The following is a 26,060-nucleotide window of genomic DNA, read 5'->3' as shown; positions in this document are numbered from 1 at the left end:
GGCGAGTTGAGACCATTTATGTTAAGAGATATTAAGGAAAAGTAATTGTTGCTTCCTGTTATTTTAGTTGTTAAAGGTGGCATTCTGTTCTTGTGGCTGTCTTCTTTTAGGTTTGTTGAGGGATTACCTTCTTGTTTTTTCTAGGGCGTTGTTCCCGTTCTTGTATTGGTTTTTTTCTGTTATTATCCTTTGAAGGGCTGGATTCGTGGAGAGATAATGCGTGAATTTGGTTTTGTCGTGGAATACTTTGGTTTCTCCCTCTATGATAATTGAGAGTTTGGCTGGGTATAGTAGCCTGGGCTGCAGTTTGTGTTCTCTTAGTGTCTGTATAACATCTGTCCAGGCTCTTCTGGCTTTCATAGTCTCTGGTGAAAAATCTGGTGTAATTCTGATAGGCTTGCCTTTATATGTTACTTGACCTTTTTCCCTTACTGCTTTTAATATTCTATCTTTATTTAGTGCATTTGATGTTCTGATTATTATGTGTCGGGAGGAATTTCTTTTCTGGTCCAGTCTATTTGGAGTTCTGTAGGCTTCTTGTATGCTCATATGCATCTCATTCTTTAGATTTGGGAAGTTTTCTTCAATAATTTTGTTGAAGATGTTTGCTGGACCTTTGAGTTGAAAATCTTCATTCTCATCCACTCCTATTATCCGTACGTTTGGTCTTCTTATTGTGTCCTGGATTTCCTGGATATTTTGAGTTAGGATCTTTTTGCATTTTCCATTTTCTTTGATTGTTGTGCCGATGTTCTCTATGGAATCTTCTGCACCTGAGATTCTCTCTTCCATCTCTTGTATTCTGTTGCTGATGCTCAAATCTATGGTTCCAGATTTCTTTCCTAGGGTTTCTATCTCTAGTGTTGCCTCGCTTTGAGTTTTCTTTATTGTGTCTACTTCCCTTTTTAGGTCTAGTATGGTTTTGTTCATTTCCATCACCTGTTTGTATGTTTTTTCCTCTTTTTCTGTAAGGACTTCTACCTGTTTGATTGTGTTTTCCTGTTTTTCTTTAAGGACTTGTAACTCTTTAGCAGTGTTCTCCTGTATTTCTTTAAGTGATTTATTAAAGTCCTTCTTGATGTCCTCTACCATCATCATGAGATATGCTTTTAAATCTAGGTCTAGGTTCTCAGGTGTGTTGGGGTTCCCTGGACTGGGCGAAGTGGGTGTGCTGGGTTCTGGTGATGGTGAGTGGTCTTGGTTCCTGTTAGTAAGATTCCTCCGTTTACCTTTTGCCATCTGGTAATCTCTGGAGTTAGTAGTTATAGTTGACTCTGTTTAGAGATTGTTCTTCTGGTGATTCTGTTACCGTCTATCAGCAGACCTGGGAGACAGATTCTCTCCTCTGAGTTTCAGTGCTCAGAGCACTCTCTGCTGGCAAGCTCTCTTACAGGGAAGGTGCTCAGATATCTTGTATTTGGACCTCCTCCTGGTCGAAGAAGAAGGCCCAAAACAGGACCTTTCTCAGACACTGTGTTGCTTTGGCAGTTCCCAGGTGGTACAGACTCTCACCTAAGCAGACTAAATTCCTAAGTTCCTTGGAGTCCCTGGACCAAGATGGCGACCGCTGCTGCTGTGGCTTAGGCCGCCTCCCCAGCCGGGTGGGCACCTGTCCTCCGGTCCGGAAGGTGGCCGGCTGTCCCCGGCCCACACAGGGTGCTGCCTCAGCGCCTCTGTGCTTCTGCCTGTTCCAGAAGCTGTCAGGTTCTCTGGCGCACCCTCTCACCTGTTGAGACTAATTTCCTAAGTTCGGCGGGTCTCGGACCAAGATGGCGACCGCTGCTGCTGTGGCTTAGGCCGCCTCCCCAGCCGGGCGGGCACCTGTCCTCCGGTCCGGACGGTGGCTGGCTGTCCCCGGCCCACAAAGGGTGCTGCCTCAGCGCCTCTGTGCTTCCGCCTGTTCCAGAAGCTGTCAGGTTCTCTGGCGCACCCTCTCACCTGTTGAGACTAATTTCCTAAGTTCGGCGGGTCTCGGACCAAGATGGCGACCGCTGCTGCTGTGGCTTAGGCCGCCTCCCCAGCCGGGCGGGCACCTGTCCTCCGGTCCGGACGGTGGCTGGCTGTCCCCGGCCCACAAAGGGTGCTGCCTCAGCGCCTCTGTGCTTCCGCCTGTTCCAGAAGCTGTCAGGTTCTCTGGCGCACCCTCTCACCTGTTCAGACTAATTTCCTAAGTTCGGCGGGTCCCGGACCAAGATGGCGACCGCTGCTGCTGTGGCTTAGGTCGCCTCCCCAGCCGGGCGGGCACCTGTCCTCCGGTCCGGAAGGTGGCCGGCTGTCCCCGGCCCACACAGGGTGCTGCCTCAGCCCCTCTGTGCTTCTGCCTGTTCCAGAGGCTGTCAGGTTCTCTGGCGCACCCTCTCACCTGTTCAGACTAATTTCCCCCTTTCTGGTTTTCTATTTCACTTTTTGATAACATTATCGATATTATGAAGATGTTCTATAAAGTAGCTAAGACATTGTTTCTGCCTAGCGTAGCGCTAGGCATTGTAGGATTCAATAAATGGAATAAAGAGGAAGACCGTTATAGTTGTGGTAATAAAAATTATGATTGTTTTTATAAAGACTGATAGTTATGTGGGTGGTTCGTTTGAGTTGATGCTTTTCTCCTACATATCAAATGGGACATTCGGATGTTTGTATGAGATGACATGCTAACAAAGTGATCACCTGCCATCTTCCCATTAGTGATTTCCAAGGCTATTTCTCAGAACAAGACTGGGATAAAGGCTTTGCTGTGTATTTCCTCATGTGAGAGGATTATCTACAGTGAACTGTAAGAAATTTTCAATGCTGGAATAAAGACCAAGGTTAGAAAGGACTCCAGACTCCTCTTTGCTTTCCAGGTAACTTCCATGCAACAAAAATGCATCAAAGACCAAAGGCAAGCTCTCCTCAGAGTCTGACGTGACTACCTTTCACTTTTATCTCCTTGTATGAACCATGTTCAGGCAGAAATATCCCTACTGGTTTCCTCCAGTTTCTTGGCAATGACCCATTAAATCAAGATGAGGACATGCTTTTCTTGTTTCAGAAGCTCACATCTAACATGAAAGATCTTAATGAAATTAAGAAGCTCACTGTTTTCTAGGAAAATTTAGTGGAACCTTATCTCATCTAAGTTATCTGCCTTAAAAATGACAGTCATCTCAGGCTACTTGTTGTCATGCAGTCAGTCTCTGAGTGGGAATTCTTTATGGTTAATTGAAGGAGCCATGTACGGGAACAGAGAAGGAAAAAATGATCTCAAGAGCAGATTTGTCATTTGAGTGGGACAGCGAATTGACAGGGCTCTGGTGGCCATGTCCTGATGGGCATGTGGGGGCCCACAAGGAAATTAGATAAATGTGGGACAAAATGTAGGATGTTCATTACATTAAAGTATTAAGCATCCACTGGTGTAATATACTGGTAATTTTTACTTCCAATGATCACATACCACTGTTTCTGTGTTTCCAGCGACTTCAAACAGAAGTCTGCACCATCATTCAGCATATCAAATAAAAATTCCTCAATGGGTTTCTCCAAGTCCCGTGGGTCTATGCAGTGAGTGGCACCCACCATCCTGGCCTTGGCAAACTTGTCCTTGTTGATGTCCACAGAAATGATTTGGCTGCTTTACAGCCAATGATGACAGACAGACCGACACCTCCGAGGCCAAACACAGCACATGTGGAGCCTGGGGTCACCTAGGCACAAAGGCAGAAACTCAAAAGCAAAAGGAACTTCCCCCTCTGTGGTAGAGAGTGAAGCCAAGCCTCATGTCAAGTAAGGCAGCCTCTGCCTGTGCCCTGTTCCCAGTTCTGTGAGTCCTTACCAACTTATGGAGGCCAAGACAGTGGCTTTTCATGAGATAGAAGGAAAGGACATTTTCAAGTAAAATATATCAAGAGAATTTTAGTTCTTAGGCTATTTCTAGGTGTGTGATACTTTTAGCACAGTAACAAAAACCTACCTAAAAGGAGAGGGTTTCAAATCCCAGGAAGGGCTCAGAGACCAATCTGCGCAGGTGAGAGTGCAGACTCCAGAAGTGACATAGCTTCTGGGACAGACCCCGTTTCAGGCTCCAGACATCCAGGCACCTTCCCCACCAGAGGAGAGGTGTCCGCCCAGGAGGGCTCTGCCGGAGCACTGGGGGAGCCATCTTGGGTCCTGGATCCCTCAGAGGCTAGTCTGTGCAGGTAAGAGTGTGGACTACAGAAGCTACACAGCTTCTGGGACAGGCAGAAGTGACATAGCTTTTGGGACAGGCCCTGTTTCGGGCCTTCATCTTCAGCCAGGAGGCAGATCAGAATGCCAGGTATCTGTGAATCTTTCCTACAAGAGGAGAGCTTATCTTCAGAGAGTACTCTGACCACTGAAACTCAGGAGAGATCTAGACTCCCAGGTCTGCTGACAGAGGCTAACAGAATCACAGGAGGAACAGCTCCAACCAGAGACAACTATAACAACTAACTTCAGAGATAACCAGATGGCAAAAGGCAAACGTAAGACTCTTACTAACAGAAACCAAGACCACTCACCATCATCATAACCCAGCACTCCTAACTCAGCCAATCCTGGATAACCCAACACACCCGAAAAGCAAGACTCAGATTTAAAATCATATCTCATGATCCTGGTAGAGGACATCAAGAAGGACTTTAATAACTCACTTAAAGAAATACAGGAGAACACTGCTAAAGAGGTAGAAGTTCTTCAAGAAATACAGGAAAACACAACCAAACAGGTGATGGAATTAAAAAAAAACATATAAGACCTAAAAAGGGAAGTAGAAACAATAAAGAAAACCCAAAGTGAGACAACACTGGAGATAGAAACCCTAGGAAAGAAATCTGGAATCATAGATGCGAGCATCAGCAACAGAATACAAGAGATGGAAGAGAGAATCTCAGGTGCAGAAGATTCCATAGAGAACATGGGCACAACAATCAAAAAGCAAAAAGCAAAAAGATCCTAACTCAAAACATCCAGGAAATCCAGGACACAATGAGAAGACCAAACCTACGGATAATAGGAGTAGATGACAATGAAGATTTTCAACTTAAAGGGCTAGCAAATATCTTCAACAAAATTAAAGAAGAAAATTTCCCAAACCTAAAGAAAGAGATGCCCATGAACATACAAGAAGCCTACAGAATTCCAAATAGACTGGACCAGAAAAGAAATTCCTCCTGACACATAATAATCAGAACAACAAAGGCACTAAATAAAGATAGAATATTAAAAGCAGTAAGGGAAAAAGGTCAAGTAACATATAAAGGCAGGCCTATTAGAATTGCACCAGACTTCTCACCAGAGACTATGAATTCCAGAAGATACTGGACAGATGTTATGCAGACCCTAAGAGAACACAAATGCCAGCCCAGGCTACTATACCCAGCAAAACTCTCAATTACTATAGATGGAGAAACCAAAGTATTCCATGATGAAACCAAATTCACACAATATCTTTCCACGAATCCAGCCCTTCAAAGGACAATAAAGGGAAAACACCAACACAAGGTCAGAAACTACACCCTAGAAAAATCAAGAAAATAATCCTTTAACAAACCTAAAAGAAGACAGACACAAGAACAGAATCCCAATTTTAACAACAAAAATAACAGGAAGCAACAATTACTTTTCTTTAATTTCTCTTAACATCAATGGACTCAATTCCCCAATAAAAAGACATAGACTAATAGACTGGCTACACAAACAGGACCCAACATTTTGTTGCTTACAGGAAACCCACCTCAGGGAAAAGGACAGACACTACCTCAGAGTGAAAGGCTGGAAAACAATTTTCCAAGCAAACAGTCTGAAGAAACAAGCTGGAGTAACCATTCTAATACCTAATAAAATTGACTTCCAACCCAAAGTTATCAAAAAAGACAAGGAGGGGCACTTCATACTCATCAAAGGTAAAATCTACCAAGATGAACTCTCAATTCTGAATATCTATGCTCCAAATACAAGGGCAGCCACATTCATTAAAGAAACTTTAGTAAAGCTCAAAGCACACATTGCACCTCACACAATAATACTGGGAGACTTCAACACCCCACTCTCATCAATGGACAGATCCTGGAAACAAAAACTAAACAGAGACACATGGACACTAACAGAAGTTATAAAACAAATGGATTTACTTGATATCTACAAAACATTTTATCCTAAAACAAAAGGATATACCTTCTTCTCAGCGCCACATGGTACCTCCTCCAAAATTGACCATATAATTGGTCACAAATCAGGCCTCAACAGATACAAAAATATTGAAATTATCCCATGCATCCTCTCTGATCACCACGGACTAAGGCTGATCTTCAATAACAACATAAATAATAGAAAGCCAACATTCATGTAGAAACTGAACAACACTCTACTCAATGATTCCTTGGTCAAGGGTGAAATAAAGAAAGAAATGAAAGACTTTTTAGAGTTTAATGAAAATGAAACCACAACATACCCAAACTTATGGGACACAATGAAGGTAGTCCTAAGAGGAAAACTCATAGCTCTGAGTGCCTTCAAAAAGAAACTAGAGAGAGCATACACTAGCAGCCTGACAGCACACCTAAAAGCTCTAGAACTAAAGGAAGCAAATTCACCCAAGAGGAATAGATGGCAGAAAATAATCAAACTCAGGGCTGAAATCAACCAAGTGGAAATAAAAAGAACTATTCAAAGAATCAACCAAACCAGGAGCTGGTTCTTTGAGAAAATCAACAACATAGATAAACCCTTAGCCAGACTAACTAGAGGGCACAGGGACAGTATCCTAATTAACAAAATCAAAAATGAAAAAGGAGACATAACAACAGAACCCGAGGAAATCCAAAACATCATCCGATCCTACTACAAAAGGCTATACTCAACAAAACTAGAAAACCTGAAGGAAATAGTTTCCTAGACAGATACCAGGTACCAAAGTTAAACCAGGATCAGATTAATGATCTAAACAGTCCCATTTCCCCTAAAGAAATAGAAGCAGTCATCAATAGTCTCCCAACCAAAAAAAGCCCAGGACCAGATGGGTTTAGTGCAGAGTTCTATCAGATCTTTAAAGAAGACCTAATTCCAATGCTTCTCAAACTATTCCACAAAATAGAAACAGAAGGCACTCTATCCAATTCATTCTATTAAGCCACAATTACTCTGATACCTAAACCACACAAAGATCCAACAAAGAAAGAGAACTTCAGACCAATTTCCCTTATGAATATCGATGCAAAAATACTCAATAAAATCCTCGCAAACCGAATCCAAGAACACATCAAAAAACGATCACCCATCATGACCAAGTAGGCTTCATACCAGGGATGCAGGAATGGTTTAATATACAGAAATCCATCAACTAATCCAATATATAAACAAACTCAAAGACAAAAACCACATGATCATCTCATTAGATGCCGAGAAAGCATTTGACAAAATCCATCACCCCTTCATGATAAAAGTTTTGGAAAGATCAGGAATTCAAGGCCCATACCTAAACATGATAAAAGCAATCTACAGCAAACCAGTAGCCAACATCAAAGTAAATGTTGCGAAGCTGGAAGTAATCCCACTAAAATCAGGGACTAGACAAGGCTGTCCACTCTCGCCCTACCTATTCAACATTGTAGTTGAAGTCCTAGCCAGAGCAATTCGACAACAAAAGGAGATCAAGGGGATACAAATTGGAAAGGAAGTAAAAATATCACTATTTGTAGATGATATGATAGTATATATAAGTGACCCCAAAAATTCCACCAGAGAACTCCTAAACCTGATAAATAGCTTCAGTGCAGTAGCTGGACATAAAATTAACTCAAATAAATCAATGGCCTTTCTCTATACAAAGGATAAACTGACTGAGAAAGAAATTAGGGAAGCAACACCCTTCACAATAGTCACAAATAATATAAAATACCTTGGTGTGACTCTAACTAAGGAAGTGAAAGATCTGTATGATAAGAACTTCAAGTCTCTGAAGAAAGAAATGGAAGAAGATCTCAGAAGATGGAAAGTTCTCCCATGCTCATGGATTGGCAGGATTAATATAGTAAAAATGGCTATCCTGCTGAAAGCAATCTGTAGATTCAATGCAATTCCCATCAAAATTCCAACTCAATTCTTCACTGAGATAGAAAGGGCAATTTGCAAATTCATCTGGAAAAATAAAAAACCTAGGATAGCAAAAACTATTCTCAACAGTAAAAGAACCTCTGGGGGTGGGGGAGGGTTTGGGGGACTTTTGGGGTAGCATTGGAAATGTAAATGAAGAAAATACCTAATTTAAAAAAATAATTAAAAAAAAAAAAAAACCTCTGGTGGAATCACCATGCCTGACATTAAGCTGTACTACAGAGCAATTGGGATAAAAACTGCATGGTATTGGTACAATGACAGACAGGTAGATCAATGGAATAGAATTGAAGACCCAGAAATGAATACACGTACCTATGGTCACTTGATCTTTAACAAGGGAGATAAAACCATCCAGTGGAAAAAAGACAGCATTTTCAACAAATGGTGCTGGCACAACTGGAAGTTATCATGTAGCAGAATGCAAGTTGATACATTCTTATCTCCTTGTACAAGTGGATCGAAGTCTAAGTGGATCAAAGTCCTCCACATAAGACCAGAGACACTGAAATTAATAGAGGAGAAAGTAGGGAAAAGCCTTGCAGATATGGGCACAGGGGAAAAATTCCTAAACAGAACAGCAATGGCTTGTGCTGTAAGATCAAGAATTGACAAATGGGACCTCATAAAATTGCAAAGCTTCTGCAAGGCAAAAGACACTGTCAATAAGACAAAAAGGTCACCAACAGATTGGGAAAGGATTTTTACCAATCCTAAATCTGATAGGGGACTAATATCCAATATATATAAAGAACTCAAGAAGGTGGACTCCAGAAATTCAAATAACCCCATTAAAAATGGAGTTCAGAGCTAAACAAAGAATTCTCAACTGAGGAATACTGAATGGCTGAGAAGCACCTGAAAAAATGTTCAACACCCTTAATCATCAGGGAAATGCAAATCAAAACAACCCTGAGATTCCATCTCATACCAGTCGGAATGGCTAAGATCAAAAATTCAGGTGACAGCAGATGCTGGCGAGGATGTGGAGAAAGAGGAACACTCTTCCACTGCTGGTGGGATTGCAAGCTTGTACAACCACTCTGGAAGTCAGTCTGGAGGTTCCTCAGAAGTTTGGAAATACTACTACGGGAAGATCCAGCAATACCTCTCGTGCGCATATACCCAGAAAAAGTTCCAACTGGTAATAAGAACACATGGTCCACTATGTTCATAGCAGCCTTATTTATAATAGCCAGAAGCTGGAAAGAACCCAGATGTCCCTCAACAGAAGAATGGATACAGGAAATGTGGTACATTTACACAATGGAGTACTACTCAGCTATTAAAAACAATGGATTTATGAAATTCTTGGACAAATGGATGTATTTGGAGGATATCATTCCTAGTGAGGTAACCCAATCACAAAAGAAGTCATTAGATATGTACTCACTGATAAGTGTATATTAGCCCAGAAACATAGAACACTCAAGATACAATTTGCAAAACACAAGAAAATCAAGAAGAGGAAAAACCAACGGGTGGATACTTCATTCCTCCTTAGAATATGGGACAAAATACACATGAAAGGAGTTACAGAGACAAACTTTGGAGCTAAGACGAAAGGATGGACTATCCAGAAACTACCCCACCCGGGGATCCATCCCATAATCAGTCACCAAACCCAGACACTATTGCATATGCCATAAAGATTTTGCTGAAGGGACCCTAATATAGCTGTCTCTTGTGAGGCTATGCCAGTGCCTGGCAAACACAAAAGTGGATGCTCACAGTCATCTATAAGATGGAACACAGGGCCCCCAATGGAGAAGCTAGAGAAAGCACCCAAGGAGCTGAAGGTGTCTGCAACCCTATAGGTGGAACCACAATATGAACTAACCAGTACCCCCAGAGCTCATATCTCTAGCTGCATATGTAGCAGAAGATGGCCTAGTTGGCCATCTTTGGGAAGAGAGGCCCCTTGGTATTGCAAACTTTATATGCCTCAGTAAGGGGGAATGCAGGGCTAAGAAGCTGGAGTGGGTGGGTAGGGGAGCAGGGCGGAGGGAGGGTATAGGGAAATTTCGGGATAGCATTTGAAATGTATATAAAGAAAATATGTTATAAAAATAAATAAATAATAAGTTACTCAAAAGGTAGGAACGATGAACAGAGAGAATTATTTATCTTAGTAGATAGTATTTATATACAGCATTAAAAATAAAAACTATCAGAAAAAAAAATCTCAGGAAGGAATTAGCAGGAGTGGAAGTAACACAATGAAATCCGCCTGGATCCTTTACTGGAGCAGATTATTTCTTAGTTGTGGAGGGGTTTGAGTTCTTTCACTTACCTCCACCTCCTTGAAAACTCTCTCTTTTCTTCTGGGTATCTGGGAACTCCAAATCACTTCAAAGTTAACGCTTACCGGATGAAGTCAATTCTTGTTTCTTTATTCTTTTGTTCCCCCCTCTTTCCTTCCTTCTTCCTTTCCTCCCTCCCTTCCTCCTTCCCTTCCTTCTTTCCTTCTTTCCTTCCTTCTTTTCACGGAGCATCATGCAGTTTGGCACCAGTTTAAACCGAACCTCTTCCACCTATTAGAGTTTGCCTTTTGAACACGCCTTAAAGACACGTGTGAGAAAAGCTTGCTCCTCAGCCCGTGACGTCGTAAGTAAGTAGCAGAACCTCCTGAAGGAGCCCGGTGGTGGGAAAACATTGGGGCGCATGCCCTACAGGGATTCTAGGGCTCCAGCTCTCCTTTCTTTTTGTATCTTATGCATAGTTTTTCATCCTGTTCCTGGATACCTGAGATAATCAGTTTTGTCCCACTCAGTATTCCCTGCCACGACTTACTGCCCCCTGACACCCCAACACCTCAGCGCCAAACCAGCGTGGACCACATGTCTGAGGTTATGAATATGATAAACCTTCCTTCCTCAAAATGTGATTGTTGTGGGTGTCTCCTCACATCGACACACAGCTAAGACACATCCCAATCTCTATGAGTAGCATTGAGACTAAAGGACAGCGCACGGCAGAGAGGCTTAAATATCAATGGCCCTGAAAGAACTGAGCTGGGGAGGTTAGAGTAATATTTCAGGAGGAGGAGGAATTTAACTGTAACCCATACCCTGGCCCGTGCAGTCACCGCTCTGCTAGTTCTTGTATTGATTGCTACACACAGATTGAATCCAGGACCTTGTGCACACCAGGCATGTATTCTGTCCTTGATGTACACATTTAGCACCGCCCCCAGCTTTACTTCTCATTAATTAATATACTGCTCAGTTAGAATGTAAGCTTGATGAGGGGTTTTGTTTTCCAGATGAACAGAGAAAAGCTTCACCACTGCTCATTGAATGAAATGAACTGGAGTATGGAAAGATACAGTTGTGTTATAATTGTGTTATATTTAAAGTCTATATATCTGTACTCCTGAATAGCATGGGGTGTCTGTGCAGGCAATCAAATCATTCAATAAATTTAAGAGTGCCTAGAGGTAAATTTATGCTTCATCAGGTGGTATGACCAGGCGGTACTCTGATGTGAGAGGTGTTTCACCTTCTTTTCACATTAATTCTATTTCTCAATGGATGTAAATGCTCCTCCCTTTGGCAGAGTTGATTGCAGCTCCATATCCAGTGGCAAACCCACAGCTAATTATGCACGCCTTCTCTAGGGAAGCACCTTCGTCAACCTTGGCAACTGAGATTTCCCTTAGGACTGTGTATTCAGATAAGGTGCCCAGAGTACCATATTGCTGCACTAACTTCCCATTGCAGGTAATTCTGCCGGTGCCTTCAGATGTCAGATGTGTTTCTGCCAGTCTTTGATAGATGAAAGGAAACAAATTGTACTTTTTATTAAAAAAACTTAAATCTCTTCAATTGGAACTGAATTAGACTTTTAAAAAATAGTAATAAAGAGCTACCTAACTTCTGCACAAATGCTGTTCTTGGAGTTCAGGCAAGTACCACTTTCTCCACACTGTGGTACATATAACATGATAACTTTATCACCTAGAAAGGCAAAGTGCTCGGTTAGGATGAAATAGCAGAGTAGTCTTGTCTCTTAGGATGGCAACAGCAAAGCATCAAGAACACGTGATAATGGAGAGTTAGTTCCACTTTTAACTGTGCCCGATCACAAGCAGATATTTTCAGTGTCCACATCCGGCCGTGACTGACTCTAGGAGCTGGCCCCAGATCTGCCCACTTTGTAAGGCATATTTGGAATACCACGGCACGCAGTTTCGTTATGTGCCTTTAAAAACTGCATCTGCTGCTCTCTGCCCTGACTCCCACTGTGGGTCCAGAGTTAAAGTAGTACGGATGCCATGCTCACAGAATAAGTGCCAGGATCGGGGCCTGATTGCCCACAGGTGTGCTCTGTGTTGTACCTCCGCCAGTGTGGAAAGGGAAAGAAAAGAAAACATAGTCGTTGTCTTCTTCTTCTTCTTCTTCTTCTTCTTCTTCTTCTTCTTCTTCTTCTTCTTCTTCTTCTTCTTCTTCTTCTCTTGTTATATTTCTGTTTCCAAATCAGGAGGGGAGATCAGAGTGTCTGCTTGGGGTGAGTTCGTTGACTGCCTGTTGCTTGTTCCTGCCAAGCAGCGAAATCTGTTATAAATTGTAATTTAAAAGCTGTGTTAGGATTTAGGCTCTTCTGTTTTAGTTCTTAGGAAGTCAAAGACCTTTACATTGAAAACTTCAAAACTGAGAAGAAAGAAATTGAGGACGTTAGAAAAAGGAAAAGACTCTCATGCTTTGGGTTGGCAGATTGATCATTGTGAAAATGACCATCATATAAAAGAAACTTACAGACTCAGTGTAATCCCTATGAAACTTCCCATGACATCCTTCACGGAAATAGACCCCCGCACCACCCCCCTGCAATCCTAAAATTCATATCAAAGACCCAGGATCACCTACACACTCCTGAACAAAAAGAACAACACTGCATTGCATATTACATCATATTTAAATTTATATGACAGCACTGTAATGATGACATAAAACCAGACATGTTCTTGGTCATGTGGATTAGAATGGAAGACCCAACCTTAGGTGCATATAATTATAGCCATCTGAGAGTTGGCAAAAATCCATACCGGAGGGAAAACAACTGCTTTAAACTGTAGTGATGGGAAAACTGGACGACCATATATGAGGAATGAAATTAGACCCATGTCTATTACTCTTCCTCCTCCTCTTCCTCAAAAGAACAACAAGGAGAAGGGGGAGGGGGAGGAAGAGGAGGAGGGAGAGGAAGAAGAGGAGGAAGAGGAGGAGGAAGAGGAGGAAGAGGAGGAGGAAGAAGAAGAGGAAGAGGAGGAAGAAGAAGAGGAAGAGGAGGAAGAGGAGGAAGAAGAAGAGGAAGAGGAAGAGGAGGAAGAAGAAGAGGAAGAGGAGGAAGAGGAGGAAGAAGAGGAAGAGGAGGAAGAGGAGGAAGAAGAGGAAGAAGAGAAACTCCAAATGGGTCAAAGACTTTAGTGTGAGCCCTAATGCTGCTAGAAGACAACAGGATAGCTGTGGAAGATAGTGGTGTAGGAACAGGATAGCTTTCTGAACAGGACTGCATTCACTCAGCAACTAAGACCAGTAACTGACAAGAGCGGCCTTATAAAACCAAAAGGCCACAAAGAGGACAATCAATTGAGTGAAGAGAAAGCCCAGAGTGGGAGAGAATGATTGCAGCTGTATGATACAGGATTAATATCGAGAGTGGTCAAAGATCTCAAAGAACAAAAAATTAAGAAAACAACCCACTTTTTTTTTTAAATGGGCTAATGACCTGAATAGTCAAAAGAAGAAGTGAAAAAAAAAAAAGGCCATAAAAAGTTGTTCATCAACCTTAGAAATGAGGGAAATGCAAGTTAAAACAACTTTGAGATTTCACCTTGCCCCAGTCACTATGGCTTAGGATCAAGAAACCAACTGCCAACAGATGCTGGTGAGACATAGGGAAAGGAAGGCCCCAGTTTCTGCTGGTGGCAAGGCAGATTGGAATCCACTCTGCATTCGAGGCCACCTTGGAAATCAGCATGGGGAATTCTCAAAAAGCTCCTGGTTTATCTACTGTATTATCCAGCTAAACTGTTCTTTAGCATAAGCTCAAAGGACAATATTTGACTCCACATGTACTTGCCTACCATATGCATTGGACTTATTGAAAATAGAGAGAGAGGATAGAAGCTGCCTCGACGGTCTTCAGCTGACTAAAGTATAATGAAATGCAATTCATTCACACAATGGTATCTTTTCCAGCTGCAAAGAACATGAATTTGTGAAACAGATAAATTCATGGAGCTGGATAATATACTCAGCTTTGAATGGAACCCAGAAAAACAAACGCCAGATGTTCTCTTCTGTCTGTGGACCCTAGTTCTGAATCCATGAATTTGAGTCTAAAACCTGAAGTAACCCCAAGAGACAGGAAATCAAAAGGAACCATGGAGAGGCAGAGAAGTTGTTCCAAAGAGAAGGCCATAGGACAAAGATGCTATGGAGGAGGGAATAGAGGAAACGAGGTAAGGACCAAACTGTGAGGGGCAAACAGGGGACACAGAGGGAGAAAGAGTGAGGAAGGATAAAACAAGACTAGAAATATTTAAGATTATTTAATATGCCTACCTAACAATAACCATATAATATGTACACACACACACACACACATATGTCTACACACATATATACACAGATCTACACACATCTATACACACACACACACACATATACTTATATACATACTATACACACATTTTCACATATATATATATACACACACACATATATATCTAAACACACATACCCATATACACATACACATGCACACATTCTGTTTAGATTGAATTGCCACACCTAAGGTGACAGCACTTCCTTCAGGAGTCATAGGCTATCTGAACTCCCAGTGTCAGCAAAGGGATACCTCCCTTCAAGTTGTTGGTCAAGGGGATCCAAGAGACCCAGTCTATCGATATAGGCCATTGGCCTTGCTTTAGTTAAACAACTGTTCAGCAGTGCATTCCAGTTTACCCATTTTCTGTAGCTTTCCTCCTCACATGAACCTTTATTAGGTATAGATTCGGTGCATTCTACTTCAAAATATAAATCTGAAGAATAAACCTCACTACAATTGTGGTGTAATTTAGAAACAATTACAACTCCTCGCAGAAGTGGGCAGTGTTCCATCTTTCCTTTTGGTTGCTTCATCATGACACATTTAAGGGATGGCCTTAAGTCGGTTTTCCGCTGTGGGTTCCAAGCCTTGCTGTTTCTCAGTGCTGGGCTTTGCTTCTTACCTGTTCTTACCGTGCGTACGTCTTCCCCCACACTCTCGACTATCCCAACGCCTTCATGGCCCATAATGATGGGGCAAAACTGAGAAAAGTATTCTGTGTCCACACTTTTTATATCGGTACCACAGCTTCCTGTGGCCACAATCTGTGTGGAGAGCAGAGATGACAGAGGTTAGCCTGTTGTGAAGGCTTCAGACCTGCTGCTCTCACCATGGGCAACTGTAATAGGTATTTGTGTAAGGGAACACAGTGCTCTTCCTTAACTCCCTATTTTAGCTAAAGTTTTAGTTTATTTCTCAAAGACACTTAAGGATTTGTTAATAGTCCCACTTCATTGTAAGTCCTAACTGTGTTGTGCTTGTGACATGACGATCGGACAGACATTGAAACCTCGTGGTTCTAGAAATGCACCAAGAAATCTGGTCTGTGTTTATTCTTCTTCGCTGATTCAGTGGCCCCAGCTGGCTTTGTCCTGTTACCTACAGAAGGCAGGTTTTCTACCTTCATCTATCATAATCACCTGACTAATGATGGCCACCAGCACCACCCCCACGCAGCTTCTCCACTGCTTATCATAATCTACCCGGCTCTGTATTTTGGATCAAATGCACAGGTGAGAGAGTCAGACTGTAGCTTGTCAGATAATGGCTGGATGTCTTTGAGTCTAAAACTGCTTGTAAGAATTGTGACATTGTTGGGGTGTAGTCTGTGGCGATTGCTAAATGCCATACTCCTCACCCAGTAAAGAATAGATACCATAGAAGGTGCAGAAAAAGAGGGTATGGATTGTATAGGTAAGGGAACTTAGAAATAGCTATCTCTCTATAGTCCACCAGTAAACAATACATACTCCCCACCATGGTAATGAAAATAACCTAATGACCTTGAGCCACAAGTCAGATGAACTGCATTCTAGCTTGCTGGGAACCAGTTAGAATCATCTGGGGATAGATGCCACACCCAGCCAATCAACTCATAATTTGAGATGAGATGCAGTTAGCATTTTTCAAGCTCCCTAGTAAATTCAAGCATGTAACTAAACTTAAAAAAACAAAACAAAACATTGAACTAGTTTTCTTATTCTACTTAGTATAAAAATGTATTAATTCTCCCTAACATTTTCTAGGCAAAAGAATATGCTGTTTTAATTTTGAATAGGGAATTCTGGAAAGGATATACAGTGAATGGCTTTTGTTTTGATGTGGAAATGTTGAATTTGTTTTTACCTTTATTCGAACTTCCTTTGCTTTTGGTGGGGCCACTTCTATCTCCTCAATGGCAAGTGGGGCCCCAGGCTTCCAGAGCACAGCAGCTTTGCATCTGATCACCTGGGATAGCAGATGAAGAGGGAGAAGGATGCTGATAAGGTGAGGAAGACTCTTATATTCATCATTACTAGAATGTTCTTAATTCATCTATACTCAGTATGAAAAAAAAAGAAAAAGTCTCACTATATGCTGAAGGTAGTGGTTTCCACCCCACTATAGTTTTTTTTTTTTTTTTTTTTTGTTATGCTTTCAGCTTCTATATTCAAGCCATCCTGACAAATGTCTTTTTTATTTATAGGAAAGCACACATATAAAAGGATGGATAGCTTTCTATCTCTTCTGAAACAGTCTTGCTGTGTAGGTCATTTTGCCCTTGAATTTGTGATCCTCCTGCCTCCACATCCCTGGGCTGCCATTATAGGCACATGCTGCCAGTCCTGGCTGGAAGCCAGGCATTCATTCATTTACGAATGAAATAGATCACTAGTTACTCCACAGTTGTTATATCATGCCATGCGCCAGTTCATTGTGCAAGAGGGTCCTGAGGAAGGGTGTTTGTGAGCGGTGGAAGAAGGACTCAGTCAGTGATGGATGCAAGCTGACAGCACTGTGACCTCCCAGGCAGATCAAAGCCCAGACTTTTATTTGCATAAACTACTTCCTCAGAAATTATGTGTCAGTTTATTTACCCCAGCTTTCCTTCTGATCATTCCATGAACCAGCATTTTATGACCTTGACCCATGACCCTTAAAGATACAGAGCATATTTGAGGCAAATGAACCAGACAGCATTTTTTTTTTCTTTAACATTGCAAGTCCTATTCGGTTTGCTAGGCATAGCACTTGTGGTTGCCAAGTCTAGACATAGAGGCTATTTTTTATGTGAGAAAATATGTGAGAAAAGTATCTTTAAGTATTATACTTTTTAAAAAAATTTTTAGCTTTAAGTATAATACTTTTTCTAGTTTTTTTGTTTGTGTTAATGCAAACAGCATTGAAGCTTATTTTTATAATTTTTAACTATCTTAACATATTCTTTTAATCTTTGCACTTTTTCTTCTTTATCTCAGCAACTCCAAGGCTTATTATTGGAAAGTATTCAGTGAGCCCAGAAAGCAGGGGTATCATTAAGCCTTCATCTTTTGTTCCTGATACCAGGTTTTTACCTCTACTGACCAAATCCTGTCTCCTTCCTTACTATCTTTCTGACTAAGCTGACTCATTAGTGCAGCTGCCTCTGTTCTCTCAGGTCCGTGAAGCCCCTCATACAGTTCATATTGGATCCTTATATTTTGCATAGTTGAGGAATCCTATAGAACAGTATAATCTTATGCTAATTTGTATATTCTTGAACTCATATTTTCAGAGATCTTTCCCATAGCCTTAAGGGCTGTCCTGAAGGTCACAGACGCTACTGCTGCAGAACTGAGACACGTAATCACTTTCCAGAATCGTGCTGTCTCTGATGATCAAGGAGTTGCTATCCTTGATAGGGAGAACATCCCCCAAAGGAGGAACATGAAGTAAAATATGATTATTATTATGGAAACAAGCCTTGTGCTTATAGCCACCATCAGCACTGAGGAGACCCATGTCCTACTGGCTCTACCACAGGTGCAGGAACCATGTCATATCCCTTTGGCAGCCATGCCAGACCCAGTAATATACAGTGTAGGATTATTTGTGATCTGAGGTATGAGGGATCTTGGAGTGAAGCAGTGAGCTGTGGAGTGAAGAGTGAAGAGCATCAGATGGAGGTGAACACAGATGCTCCTCATTGCAGAATGGTGTTGGAGAGGTAACAGATGGCAAAGTATGCCTTATGGGTTCTGATATCAGCCCATCATCGCCATATTACAAACTGCCTTCTATTTTTATGCATTTAGTCACTACTTTTATGTAGACGACTTGCACAAACTTGCACTGTATTTATGGGACAGATTTCTCCCAAAGATTTAGACAAGTATTTATATGCTGTTTCAATGTCTTCCACATACTGCAAAGCCAATATGTTAATATACAAACAAACCATTTTTTTTCTCATCTGTACTTTTAGAGAACACAGTACACAATTTGCTAACCCCTCATAACCTGACCTTTCTTCTACCACATTCAAAGCAGTATTAACTATTATGCTGAAGTCATGATAAGTACCACCTATAGGCTTAGATTTTTCAAAACTTACTTTATTAAGGGTTCTCAAACACTTTGACACCCTGCCCCTTCTAACTCAGAGTCCAAAGGTAGGGTAGAAAAGATGATAAATAGGACAAGGGGATATGCTTTAGTAGTTCTTTGGGGTGATTTTAATCTCTGTTTGTGCCACCAAACACAAATCAGCAATGATGACACAGTCCAGCAGAAACTGCTAAGCCTCTGCCAAATTGGCATGAGTTCAGCAGAGTGAACAGGACCATTTGGAACATCAGGAGTTCTCTTCTGTGCCTCTCTCAACAAAGTGAAGATCAGCGAAGATGCCAATGAAGAGTTGCACAGCTAGTTATGTAAGCACCCTGTCACTGTCTTACTTATACTCTCTCCAGATATCGCATGTCCTCCCATGGGTCTTGCCTCATCAAAATACCATGTGAGTAAGCATCACATGACACAACCATAAATTTCCACTTCATAGAAGAATGCAAGTAGATCTATATTCATCAACCTACACAAAACTCAAGTCCAAGTGGATCAAAGACCTCAATGTGAAACCACTTACAATAAATTAAATAGAAGAGAAAGTAGGGGAATGGACTTGAACACACTGGCACAGGAGACAACTTCCTGAACAGGACACCAACAGCTCAGGCACTAAGTTCAACAATATAAAGAACTCAAGAAATTAGACACCAACAAACCAAATAACCCATTTAAAAATGGAATACAGAGCTAAACAGAGAATTCTCAACAGAGGAATCTCTAATCACTGAAAGCACTTAAAGAAATGTTCAATATTCTTAGTCATCAGACTAATCAAAATGACTCTAAGATTCCACTTAATACCCTTCAGGATGGCTAACCTAAATTCAATGGATACCACATGCTGGCAAGGAGATGGAGCAAGGGGAAAACTCCTCCACTACTAGTAGGAGTGCAAACTTGTAAAACCACTCTGGAAATCAATTTTGCAGTTTCTCAGAAAATTGGGAATAGCCCTACCTCAAGACCCAGCTATACCACTCCTGGGCATATACCCAAGAGATGCTCCACCATACCAAGGACACTTGCTCAACTATGTTTATAGCAGTTTTATTGGTAGTAACTAGAAACTGGAAACAATTCAGATGTCCTTCAACCAAAAAATAGATTTTTCAAAAACGTGGTTTACACATTAGAGAACTACACAGCTGCTAAAAACAAAGACATCATGAAATTTCAAGGCAAATAGATGGAACTAGAAAAATATCATCCTGAGTGAGGTAACCCAGACCCAGAGGGACATGCATGGTGTGTACTCACATGTAAGTAGATATTAACCATAAAGTACAGGATACCCATGCTACAATCCATGGACTCAAAGAAGCTAAATAAGTAGGAAGGCCCAAGGTAGGATACTTGAACCTCATCAGAAGGGGAAATAAAAGAGTCATTGGAGGTGGGTGGAGGGGATGAGGAGGGGAATCAGGTATGTGGGGGGAATTAGGAGTAGGGAGAGAGCTGTGGAGAGAGGGCAGGACAAGTGAATGGAAATTGGTGAAGAGGGCAAGGTTATCTCTAAGATGCACCAGAGACGGCTCCAGGGAGTCTATGAGGGTGACTCCAGCTGAAATTCCTATCAGTGGGAAATGGCCACCTCCTGTAGCCAGGCTGAACTCCCAGTCTAGGGATAAGGACGCCAACCCCATCCACAAAACCTTTGACCCGAAATGTGTCTTGTCTATAAGAAGTGCATGGACAAAGATGGAGCAGAGACTGAGGGAAGGCCAACCAATGGCTGGCCCAACTTGAGAGCCCATGAGCAAGAATCAATCCCTATTATGCTTGCAGACAGGAGCCCTACATAACTGTCCTCTGAGAGGTTCTATCCAGTAGCTGATGAGAAAAGATGCAGAGACCCACAGCTGAACATTAGATGGAGCTGGGGAACCTTATGGAAGAGTTGGGGGAAGGATTGAGGGACCTGGAGTGGATAGGGACTCCACAAGAAGACCAACAGAATCAACTAACCTGGACCTTTGTGGGCTCCCAGAGACTGAACCATCAACTGAAGAGCATACATGGGCTGGACCTAAGCCCCATGCACATATGTAGCAGATGTGCAGTTTAGTCTTCATACAGGTCCCCTAACAAATGGAGCAGGGGCTTACCTGGACTCTGTTGCCTACCTGTGGATCCTGTTCCTCTAAGTGACCCGCCTTGTCTGGCCTCAGTGGGAGAGCATGTTTCTAGTCTTGCAGTGGCTTGAGATGTCGGGGTGAGTGGGTTACCGGGGCGGACCTCCCCCTTCTCAGAATGAAGGGAAGGGGGCATGTGTGAGGGGCATGCCAGGAGGAAAGGGGCTGCAATCGGGATATAAAGTGAATAAATGAATGAATTAATGGGTAAAAGGGCTGGAATCGAAGCTTTCTGTCAAATAATTATTAAAATTATTAAAGTCAGTAAATTATTAACCAGTTTCTTTGAAATCCCAGTAAATGTGTACTTTCTTGTTGCTTGTAGGACGTTCCTATGAACCTATATGATAGGTTGACTCAGGGGGAGAGCACTGACCCATGCCCTCTGCACAGATGTAACAGTTGTGTAGCTTGGGCTGTCTCTGACTCTGTTGCCAGCCTTTGGGACCCCTTTCCCCTAGTGGGCTGACTAGTTTAGCCTCAATAGGAGAAGTGCACCTAGTCTTACTGCAACTTGATATGCCAAGGCTGGTTGCCAACCAGGAGAGGCTTCCACTTTTCTGAAGAGAAAGGAAGAAGGACTGGAAGGGGGTGGTGTGGAAGGGGAGGAGGGAGGGGAGACTGCAGTTGGGATGTACAGTACCGTAGGGATTTGGGGGTGCAGACCACTCCACTGTTCTGAGCTAACGATAGGGCTCATGCAGAAGGGGCAGTAGTCAGTTTGCCACAGAGAGGGGTGAATCTAAGAGGCCAAGATAATGCTTAGGCGATGGCAAAGATTCAGAACAGAACAGCCATTCTGGTGGTAGCAGGTATTTTAGGAGCATGCCATGCAATTGAATACAACAAGCAAGACTGTTAGTAGTACTGTAATTCTACTGAGGACATAGAAAAATAGTTGGGGCAGCTTTGCCTTTATTAGAGAAAGAGAACAGGTGAGAAAGCCATCTAAAGATCCTCAGCAGGCTTTGCTAGGTTTCAACAAGACGGCTGATTTTGCTGTCACCATTGTTCACCATAAGATGCAGAGCGTGGAGAAGTCACTTGTCTGGCTCAGGAGTTCAAGGAGCCTTTCAACAGCCAATTTACGTTCAGAAGTCAGTCACTGAGTTTCTATTACTGTGTCCTTGTGAGGACAGACAGGGAGGAAGACTTCCACATGATGCTTAACACAAGTCCTATTTAGTATTGTGAAACTGAGTTGTGTGGCTGTCTAGACACTGTACCAGAACCTTCATACTAGAGCCCGGTAGAAGGATACATTCTCTTTTTTACATCTTGATTGATGTAACTCACGTTAGCCGGATCAAAGTGTAAGTCACTGTGCCATCATGTTTGTCACATCAGACTCCTGCACAGGGAGTAGATGCTTGGAAATGTACGAGAAGTCAGTTTAGGTAACTGTCCCACGGTCAGTGCATTTCCAGCAATAGATGCCTGAGCCCATGGACCAGGTGTGATGCCTAGCAGAGGTGGCCAGGATGGGTCAAACCCAAGAGAAACCCAGATACTAGCTGTTAACATCATAACCAGACAGCAGCAGCTAATTGTTAATCTAAAAGAGAAGTGTGTTTCTAATAGGATTGTGCCACAATGTCCAGGGACACCATTTGGGTGTCCTGAATAATTTTTCAAACCTGAGTTTGACAGCATAGCTTTTGGCAGTCTCCTTTTACCAGCAAGCATGAAAGGTTTGGGTGCAGGAAGACACACAGAAGCTGTCAGAAGTACACGTCTGAAGAGACTGTGCTGTGCTTGGTAAACACAAATTTTGAAGACTTGGCCTCAATATTTAAGAATATAGGGCTGTTTTCACTTCCCCTGCAGAGAGAGCCATCACAGCAGTGAAGGGAGTGAAGGTCTTGTCCTGTACCTGGGCAGTGTATATGTTTGTCAGGAAGAGAGCCATTAGTGAGAATTTTGTCCAAATAATCTATCCTACGGTTATGTACAATGTCTGAGGACTGTAGTTCTTTGAGCTGCTAAAGAATGCTTATTTTAATTCTCATTATATTTTTTCCTGCTGAGTGTTTAATACCATGTTAGGTGGTTAAAATGAAACTTTTTGTTTCCTCCCAAGGGCAGTTGAAGACCTGGTTATCAGGTGTGACTTGGGAGAAGTTCCTGGCTCATCTAGTCTTTCTTTTGCCCTTTAGTCTATCTACGTGAGGAGAAGCCAAAGGCCTTGCTTGGCTGTTGCAATTTTTCCTCTGTGTTGACCAATGTCCTGGCAGACTGGATGCTGGGTAGAGCCCACTCAGTGGCAGAGACAAAGCCTCCCTAACAAGAGAACAGACGAATCCCCATAGTTACAGGACATCTTGAAGATGTTGCATAGTTCTTTGGGACTTAGGTGATCATGTAGGACAAGGGGGAAGATACCCTCTGTTTTAATTTCTCTGTCCATATCACTGTAGGTTTCCAAGTGTGGTTATTGAATTCCCAGAAGATCAATTGTACCAATTTGTTATTTTAATCAATCTGTAATGTTATGGTAAAGTTTAACCAGAAATTAAAGTGTGTCTGTTGGATCAACAGATATTCCTGTCACTCTGGAAGTGTTAGAAAAGAAAGTTCAACTCTATATCCACTAAATTGAATTCAGTTAAGGTCTCCAGATGGAGAAAAAAATCTGGGAAGGAAGACTTACACAATCGGTAAAATATAAATTAAATAAAATTGTTTTTTTTTGTAAAAGAATTGAGGAAAAGTGCATGCAAAGAAACTAAACACCCGATTTTATAAATAATTCCTATAATTAATTGTGCTTTCAGTCTAAAATTACATTTTTAATTTTAAATATAAGTAAAATTGAAAGAAAGTTGAAAGGACGTCTACAGTCCCTTGTCCTGACCACTACCTAACTACTGTGGTAAATTTCTCTGACCATTTGAGAACTTGCTTTTCAATTGTTCTTAGGCAGTTTTTAATTATGGCTTAAATGGGTATTTTTATATTACAAATGCTGTGTATATTCGTTACTAGAGACTTTGAAATGGAAGATCCACCTCAATACGTTTCTCACTTTCTCCTTACACTGAAAGCCTTGGTGTGTCCTCATGTGAAGCATTCACAATCTACTTTTCCCATCCATCCACATGCCCTAAATACATTCTCTTCATGGATGGTTAGAGCGTAGGTAACTCATTTCTCCCAGCCTCCCTCTCCCTGACCCAGTTTAAACCATGTAGGATGCCCTGGACACTTTGGCAAATCAGAGTTGTTTTTCCTTAGAGCAGATTCTAGCTTAGGGACCGCTCCTACCCCTTCAGTTGACTTCAGTCTCTGTGTTTTGAGTGTAACCTGGAAGAAACCGGCAGCCGAATGCTGATAGAGATTATTTACTTACTTTTCCCTGGGTGCCCATTTTCCTTGGGGAGCTTGCTTTGGAAGTATTTTTCTGACTCTGACCTTTCACCTCTACCCAGCATGCTCTGCGTCCTATGCTGGAGACTCTGGATAAATAGCATTGCTGCTGGCTGCTTCTCCAATCACAGCCCTGCCTGTCCTATGCTGTGACATTTGTACTGTCATAGTTCATCTACAAACCCATCACTCTCAGCTGCCACCAAGAGGTTTTAAAAAAATAGCTTTTAAAAGAAACTTTTATTACAATATATCAATTGGGCAAAGTGCATTAATTGTGTAAGGCTGAGTTACAAATAATTACTAAGCAAAGGTCATTTCAGTTGTTCTGGAACACCCCCTGTCCCCATTCTTGTTTTACACCCTGGTAATAATTTCCTTGCACATTTGTGGGTTTTGCTACATATTTGTGCTCTCCCAATGAATAGTTTAATTTTGTTTATTAATTAGTTTGTGTGAATAGACTCAAGAGTGTATACTCCTCCCTGTATCCCCCACTTAGTTCTGTTTGTTGATTGTTCACAGTGCCTATAGTTGTAGTTTATTTTCTTACCATTGAACACTCTACTGTATGAACCCACCATAATTCATGCATCCCCCCTTTTTTAGCCTCTAAAAGATTTATTTATTTATTTATTTTTGCATTTTACATTTTTAAATTAGGTATTTTCTTCATTTACATTTCCAATGCCACCCCAAAAGTCCCCCAAACCCTCTCCCCCACCCCCTCCCCCCACTCGCCTCCCCCCCACCCCACTCCCAGTTCTTGGCCCTGGTGTTCCCCTGTACTGGGACATATAAAGTTTGCAAGACCAATGGGCCTCTCTTTCCACTGATGGCCGACTAGGTCATCTTCTGATACATATGTAGCTAGAGACACGAGCTTCCTGGGGTACTGGTTAGTTCATAATATTGTTCCACCTATAGGGCTGCAGACCCCTTTAGCTCCTTGGGTACTTTCTCTAGCTCCTCCATTGGGGGCCCTATGATCCATCCAATAGCTGACTGTGAGCATCCACTTCTGTGTTTGCTAGGCCGTTGCATAGTCTCACAAGAGACAGCTATATCAGGGTCCTTTCAGCAAAGTCTTGCTAGTGTATGCAATGGTGTCAGCATTTGGGGGCTGATTATGGGGTGGATCCCTGGATATGGCAGTCTCTAGATGGTCCATCCTTTTGTCTTAGCTCCAATCTTTGTCTCTGTAACTCCTTCCATGGGTGTTTTATTCCCACTTCTAAGAAGGAGCAAAGTGTCCACACTTTTGTTCTTCTTGAGTTTCATGTGTTTTGCAAATTGTATCTTGTATCTTAGATATAAAGAACTCAAGAAGGTGGACTCCAGAAAATCAAATAACCCCATTAAAAAATGGGGCTCAGAGCTAAACAAAGAATTCTCACCTGAGGAATACCAAATGGCAGAGAAGCACCTGAAAAAAATGTTCAACATCCTTAATCAGGGAAATGCAAATCAAAACAACCCTGAGATTCCACCTCACACCAGTCAGAATGGCTAAGATCAAAAATTCAGGTGACAGCAGATGCTGGCGTGGATGTGGAGAAAGAGGAACACTCCTCCATTGTTGGTGGGAGTGCAGGCTTGTACAACCACTCTGGAAATCAGTCTGGCGGTTCCTCAGAAAATTGGACATAGTACTACCGGAGGATCCAGCAATACCTCTCCTGGGCATATATCCAGAAGATGCCCCAACTGGTAAGAAGGACACATGCTCCACTATGTTCATAGCAGCCT

The 26,060-nt window shown here is 42.1% G+C and overlaps 1 pseudogene across 1 annotated transcript; it reads right to left on the bottom strand.

Moving 5' to 3' along the window:
* Positions 1 to 10,210: 10,210 nt before the first annotated feature.
* On the bottom strand, positions 10,211 to 24,381 carry Adh6-ps1 (alcohol dehydrogenase 6 (class V), pseudogene 1; annotated as a pseudogene). The gene is made up of 4 exons (NR_033581.1): positions 24,295 to 24,381; positions 16,573 to 16,674; positions 15,350 to 15,491; positions 10,211 to 12,668 (listed from the first exon to the last, which is right to left on the bottom strand). The product of NR_033581.1 is annotated as an alcohol dehydrogenase 6 (class V), pseudogene 1 (transcript).
* Positions 24,382 to 26,060: the final 1,679 nt, after the last annotated feature.

This window comes from Mus musculus, chromosome 3 (assembly GCF_000001635.26).
Source record: "Mus musculus strain C57BL/6J chromosome 3, GRCm38.p6 C57BL/6J".
Taxonomy (NCBI): domain Eukaryota; kingdom Metazoa; phylum Chordata; class Mammalia; order Rodentia; family Muridae; genus Mus; species Mus musculus.
This window is presented reverse-complemented; position numbering and strand designations above follow the sequence as displayed.